Here is a 7,438-nt window from a genome sequence, read left to right on the forward strand (position 1 = left end):
TTATTTATGAGATGTTTTAGCGGGGAAGGAGCTATGCAGACAGGGTAGAGTGACGATCTGTATCAAAATCAGAACATTCTCTGTGAACAGATGGAGCCCATGGAAGCCAGGTTGTGTTATTACATGTGTATATAACAGCACCCCCTACGTAATGAAGTTAGTCCTGCATAGAGGACATAACTAATGTCCAAAAAGAGAGAAACTGATTAAATTAAACCAGACTACGAATAATGATGTAAAAAAATACAGTTGTTGCAGACACACAATTCTTAGATAAATCACACCCATGCAGGAAGGTAGGATTAGGTCCCTGGGTTTTCAATCATTACATCACCAGCATTTGTCATTTGCAATAAATGGGATGAAATTAATCACAGGATAATTTAGAGCTTGTCAAAAAAGAGAAAAGCAGTTTTGCAAAATATTTCAAAGTCAGTTTTGTTCCGCAATGGGATGATTTTTTTTTAAATGCATTAAGCATTTAAAAAAAAATCCTTTCCCTCTTTTCCCTCCTAAATGCACTAGAATGAAGGATATCCCAAATGGGTTTTTTTCCTCCACCTTTCCCTCCCTCCTTTTTCTTCACTTTTTTATTGGCTACTTTCACTTTTCAAAACTTCTTCAACTTTTGAATTGGCAGAAAGGAAAATAGTAAAGAAAGAAAAATGAAAAAGTAGGAAACAGACCCTGGAAATCATAGAATCGTAGGACTGGAAGGGACGTCAAGAGGTAATCTACCCTAAGGCAACAAACCACTTTTACACCCTAATGCCACTCTTACGCCACAGGACTGGGGAGAAAAACGCAGGCAAAAGTTGGGGGAAAAAAGAAAGGGACAGTGGCAAACAGACCCTTTGGCAAAGGCTTGTCCGGGAGTTGACCCCGGGGCCTCTCACACCTGAAGCCACACTGGGACTCGCAAGAGTCAACAAACCGTTTCTTTGGAGAAGAGCCATAACGAACATCATTTTTTATCATTTTTACAACCAAACCAAACCAAGCTCCACAAGAACAGGCAGAGTTAGCCCTAAAATGAAAAAGCACTCTGTGTGCCTGACTTCACCTTTCCAAGGTCTCCTCCTCGCTCTCTCACGCCAGAAGTGAGAACTGTTCAGCCGGATCAAGGAACCAAATTCAGATCCTAACGCAAACCTCACTCTAAGGGATGTTGGGGAGCAACAGGGGGGAAAAAAACAAACATAACCAACCAACCAACCCCACAACGGTCAGCTGCAAACACAGGTTTGGCAAGGGTTCGGATGAAATTGAAACCCGTGATCTCTTGCGCCCCAAAACAGACTCACGCTCCTGTCCAGCTAACCCTTTTGGAACTCTAAGGAAAGCAACCTTTCACAGGAGTTTCCAAAACCTGGCCATAAAGGAGCCTGACAGCACAAAGTGAGGGCAGCAAACATGCCCTCAGGGAGGGCTTCGAACCTAGGACCTCTCACACCCAAAGCAAGACTCATACTCCTAGACCAACAAGCCACCTTTTGGTGTGGGGCCTGTTGTATGGCCTCAGAAGGTTAGGCCAAAACCCAACCTTCCTGTAAATTTTCACCAGTTCTAACTGGTGCTCCTCCAGTACCACGATGCCCTAGGCAACAGTCTCTGTGTGTGTGTGCTGTTGGTCGTCGGTAGGTAGAATCGAGTGTCTGTGTCTTTGCCTCCCAGGGAGGGATAGGTTGAGCCCACGCCAGTCAGGAGAAGAGTGGGTAGAAGAAAAGATCCAGAAAGTCTTCCTTTCCGTCTGAGCGGGGTGCTCCTTTGTCGAGTCGGGGTCCTGCCCCTGAGAGCTATCCGGATAGGGTGCGGGTGCCCCTAGCTCTTTGTGCACTTTTGTGTCCGAGGCGTGCGCTGGGTTCTTGTCTTCAGGGTGGGAGCGTGTGCCTGTGCCCAGTGGAGGTCTGGTCTGCAGGGAGCTGTCAAGCTCGTCCTCCTGCTTAGGCCCACATGTAAGCGTCTCCCCTTCGTTGGGGTTCCCACACGAAAGCCTCCCCAGTGTGGTGTAGAGCTGGAGTGTTAAGCCCCCCTGCATAGCTTGCGCTGGGGTGCATGAAGCCCCAGTGGGTGTCATTTGCAGAGACATGGCGTGAGGAAAGAATTTGGGCCACCAGGTCAACCCATTGGGTCCAATGGTGGAGGATGTGGCTGTCTCCCTGTGCCCTGACCTCAAGCCATTTCTCCTGCCAGTGGCTGAAATTGCTGCCCAGCCTCCCCTGGCCCTGGACCATGCCCCCAGTTGCCCATGCACCACGTGCTCAAAATGGCCATCCCCACACTGATGGAGGCGGCCACTCCAGCTTGCCTTCTGCAGCACTAGCTCCTAGGCTCTGCCCGCAACCAGGGCAAACCAGCACTCCCTTCAGACTCTAAGGCAGCTGTCACTCGACAGACAGTTGGAGCAAAACACAGGCCAGGTAAATTGCAACATCAAAGAGACCTTCTGCAAGGGCTTGTCTGGGATTTGAACCCAGGACCTCTTGCTCCCAAAGCAAGAATCATACTCCTAGACCAACAAGCCACAGCCCAGGCTTGAGACATGCCCTTGTGCCTCAGAGGGAACCAAACAAAATGCTCACTGTGCTGCTGAGGTTTCACTTCCCCCACCAGGGCTGGAAGGCATTCAGGTGGCCAGCTAGGCCTATCAACACCCCCGGCTGCACCTGGAGGAAGAGCCAAGGGGCAGAGATGGAGTGCAAGCGGACTCAGCTGGGCCAGAACAGGCAGGGCCTCTAAAGCCAGGGAGCTGGCAACAGAGAGAGGTTGCTGCTGCTGCTGGGAAAGGGCACTCACTCCCTGGGAGGATTTGGAGCTGGTCCACCCGGAGCTAGGAGGGAAGCCAGGAGTTTTAGGAAGCAGTCCAGGGAAGGAGCAGGGGTGAGTGGACCCGTGCCATCGCGTGAACCAAATAGAAAGAACAGCAGGAAAATCACCCCCAGGGAAAGACTAGCCCCCAGCCCACTCCCCCGAATTTACAGTAGAGCAGCAAAGAAACCATGGCAAGGGCTTGTCTGGGATTTCTTGCACCCTACGCGAGAAACCTATCTCTAGACCAACAAGCCTCCCTTGCCAGGGAGGGGCTCGGCACGCTTTGGAAGTCGGGGAGAAACAACAGGCCGCTGTAGGCCTAAAATTGAAAAGGACCGCACCTATCTTCAGCTTTCCAAGGTCATCTGTTGTGTTCCATGGTAAAAGAGGACAGAGGGACAGAACAGAAGAGGGGTAAAGGAAAATGGGGATAAACAGAAACCAATGTTCAAAAATTTTATTTGAAAAATGTTTTAAAATTCAAATTTTGTGGAAATCTGATTATTTTTTTTAAAGGAAGATTTTGTGAAAATTTCCAGCTTCGAAATAAGGTTATTTTTCCAAAGGAAAAGTTTCAAATAAAATATTTCAATCAGTTCTAATTTAACACGAATACCAGAAAACAAAAATTATCAATCTAATGGTGAGATGGGTTCGATGTAAGGCACCCATACAAAGGAAAACCTACCATTTAATATAAAAATGAACTGAACAAAGCACTGCTCAATATAGTGTAGGAAACAACTTTGCATTTGCTGGAAAGATGGATCACTATAGGTTGTTTTTCATTTCTAGTTGCTATTACTGTACACCTGCCACTTTAGTGTGAGATAAAGAGGATAATTGCTGAATATTACTAACACCTATAGGAGCCTGTGTTTGCAATTTAGCTGCCAGCTCTCGTATTTGTGTATGTTCTGTCTACAGATCTGCTGTGTCCCATCACTGCTGTTTATTGTTACAGGTTGTCAGTCAGCAAAAATATTGGCCCTGTGAGGACAATTATTGTCACCATATTTTAATGAAATATTACTGCAGCTAGCTGATCCCTTGATATTTCTGAGGCAATGGACAAAAAAAGCCACTCTGCCTGATCCACAGAGGAATGAAAGGTAAATTTGGGGGGCGGGGGGGTACTCAGCCAGAAAAATGGACAAAGAAGCAGCCAGGAGAGATAAAGACATGGAGAACCAAAAGTGAGCAATGGAAAGTGAAAGGGAAAAAATAGTTCAAGAAGGATCATAGAAGATTGAGGTTGGAAGGGACCTCAGGAGGTATCTAGTCCAACCCCCTGCTCAAAGCAGGACCAACACCAACTAAATCATCCCAGACAGGGATTTGTCTAGCCAGGCTTTAAAAACCTCCAAGGATGGAGATTCCACCACCTCCCTAGTTAACCCATTCCAGTGCTTCACCACCCTCCTAGTGAAATAGTGTTTCCCAATATCCAACCTAGACCTCTCCCACTGCAACTTGAGACCACTGTTTCTTGTTCGGCCATCTGCCACCACTGAGAACAGCTTGGCTCCATCCTCTTTGGAACCCCCCTTCAGGTAGTTGAAGGCTGCTATCAAATACCCCCTAATTCTTCTCTTCTGCAGACTAAACAAGCCCAGTTCCCTCAGCCTCTCCTCCTAAGTCATGTGTCCCAGCACCCTAATCATTTTTGTTGCCTTCCACTAGACTCTCTCCAATTTGTCCACATCCTTTCTGTAGTGGGGGGGCTCAAAACTGGATGCAATACTCCAGATGTGGCCTCACCTATGTCGACTAGAGAGGAATAATGACTTCCCTCAATCTGCTGGCAATGCTCCTACTAATGCAGCCCAATATGTTGTTAGCCTTCTTGGGAAAAAGGGCACACTATTGACTCATATCTAGCTTTGCATCCACTGAAATCCCCAGGTCCTTTTCCGCAGAACTGCTGCTTAGCCAGTCGGTTCCCAGCCTGTAGCAATTTATGGGATTCTTCCATCCTAAGTGCAGGACTCTGCACTTGTCCTTGTTGAACCTCATCAGATTTCTTTTGTCCCAATCCTCCAATTTGTCTAGGTCACTCTGGACCCTATCCCTGCCCTCCAGCAGACCTACCTCTTCACCCTAGCTTAGTGTCATCCAGATCATTAATGAAGATGTTGAACAAAACTGGCTCTCCGCTGGGGCACTCCGCTTGATACTGGCTGCCAACTAAACATCGAGCCGTTGATCAACCCAACGATATAGCCAGCTTTCTATACACCTTATAGTCCATTCATCCAATCCATACTTCTTTAACTTGCTGGCAAGAATACTGTGGGAGATTATATCAAAAGCTTTGCTAAAATCAAGGTATATCACATCCACCACTTTCCCCATGTCCAGAAAGCTAGTTATCTCATCATAAAAGGCAATTAGGTTAGTCAGGCATGACTTGCCCTTGGTGAATCCATGTTGACTGTTCCTGATCACTTTCCTCTCCTCCAAGTGCTTCAGAATGGATTCCTTGAGGACCTGCTCCATGATTTTTCTGTAGATTGGAGGTGAGACTAACTGGCCTGTAGTTCCCCAGGTTCTCTTTTTTCCCTTTTTTAAAGATGGGAACTACCTTTTTCCAATCATCCAGGACCTCCCCTGATCAGCACAAGTTTTCAAAGATAATGGTCAATGGCTCTACAATCACATCAGCCAACTCCCTCAGCACCCTCAGATGATTTGCATCTGGCCCCATGGACTTGTGTATGTCTAACTTTTCTAAATAGCCCTTAACCTGTTCTGCCACCACTGAGGGCTGCTCACCTACTCACCATACTGTGCTGCCCAGTGCACCAGCCTGGGAGCTGACCTTGTCTGTGAAGACTGAGACAAGAAAAGCATTGGTACTTCAGCTTTTTCCACATCATCTGTCACTAGGTTGCCTCCCCCATTCATTAAGGATCCCACACTTTCACGGACCTTCGTCTTGTGCTAACATACTTGTAGAAATCCTTCTTGTTACCCCTCACATCCCTTGCTAGCTGAAACTCCAATTGTTCTTTGGTCTTCCTGATTACACCCCTGCATGCTCAAGCAATATTTTTATACTCTTCCCTAGTCATCTGTCCAAGTTTCCACTTCTGTTAAGCTTCCTTTTTGTGTTTAACTCACTGAAGATTTCTCTGTTAAGCCAAGCTGGTCACCTGCCATATTTACTATTCTTTCTGCACATCGGGATGGTTTGTTCCTGTGCCCTCAACAAGGCTTCTTTAAAATACAGCCAGCTCTCCTGGACTCCTTTCCCCCTCATATTAGCCTCCAAGAGGATTCTGCCCATCAGTTCTCTGAGGGAGTCAAAGTCTGCTTTTCTGAAGTCCAGGGTCCGTATTCTGCTGCTGTCCTTTCTTCCTTTTGTCAGGATCCTGAACTCAACCATCTCATGGTCACTGCTGCCCAGGTTGCCACACACTTTTACTTCCTCTACCAATTCTTCCCTGTTTGTGAGCAGCAGGTCAAGAGAACCACAGCCCCTAGTTGGTTCCTCCAGCACTTGCACCAGGAAGTTGTCCCCAACAGTCTCCAAAAACTTCCTGGATTGTCTATGCACTGCTGTATTGCTCTCCCAGCAGATGTCAGGGTGATTGAAATCCCCCATGAGAACCAGGCAACTTCTGTTAGTTGTCTCAAGAAAGTCTTGTCTACCTCATCCTCCTGGTCTGGTAGTCTATAGCAGACACCCACTGCGACATCACTGTTGCTGCTCTCGCCTCTAAACTTAACTCAGAGACTCTCAAGAGTCTTTTCTCCAGTTTCATACTGGAGCTCTGAGCAATCATACTGCTCCCTTACATACAGTGCAACTTGTCCACCTTTTCTCCCCCACCTGTCCTTCCTGAACAGTTTCTACCATCCATGACAGTGCTCCAGTGATGTGAGAAAGGAGACAGACAAATGGAGAGACACAAGTAGACATGTATCCAGGGCTAAATGTAATAGCAACATCAAAACTCGTATGTGCATACAGATAGCTGGGTTCACAACATGCAGCGCTGTGTGCATTAACCGCATCTCTACTTGAATACCTGTTCTTGGTGAGCAAACATGCAGGGCAGGAAAAAGTATGATGTTAAAATTTAGAGACAGAATTTGAAGATTTTCTTAAGTGCTGAATTTCTCATACTTGAACCTGATTCTTTGCTGACTCACCTCTGATTTGTTTAATAGAAGTTGCTGCATGCTCAAAATTTTTTTAAAGGCCACTTATTTAGGTGCCTATATGTGGGCCTTCAGAGCCTAACTTTAGGTCTCCATTTTTTAAAAATCTTGGCTTTAAATCTATGATTTAGGCCTGAATTTTCAGAAGGGCTGTGCACCCACAATCAGGGCCAGATTTTCAGAAGAGCTCAATGCCCAATGAGGTGCCCAAATAAGCCATTCAAGATAGCTTAGCAGGTTAGGCGATGAGCTATTTTGAAAAATCTGGCTAAAACTGTAGATGCTGAGTATTTAATCTGTCCCGGAGCTCTTTTGAAGAGTCCATTGTGACTGTGATGGAGCCTGCCTCCATGGTGCCCCCCTTATGGACCAACCAGGCATTTCTCATGTTATTGTGGAGTCTCCAGTGGTCCATTTCAACAGCTATTATGCAGCCCAGTGCAGTGGTACTTTAGCCCTC

At 46.6% G+C, this 7,438-nt stretch overlaps 1 non-coding gene across 1 annotated transcript; it reads right to left on the reverse strand.

Moving 5' to 3' along the window:
* Positions 1-2,452: 2,452 nt before the first annotated feature.
* On the reverse strand, positions 2,453-2,524 carry TRNAP-UGG (transfer RNA proline (anticodon UGG)). The gene has a single exon. It is a non-coding gene; the product is annotated as a tRNA-Pro (tRNA).
* Between the last annotated feature and the right edge of the window lie 4,914 nt (positions 2,525-7,438).

Source organism: Gopherus flavomarginatus, chromosome 3, assembly GCF_025201925.1.
Source record: "Gopherus flavomarginatus isolate rGopFla2 chromosome 3, rGopFla2.mat.asm, whole genome shotgun sequence".
Lineage (NCBI taxonomy): Eukaryota > Metazoa > Chordata > Testudines > Testudinidae > Gopherus > Gopherus flavomarginatus.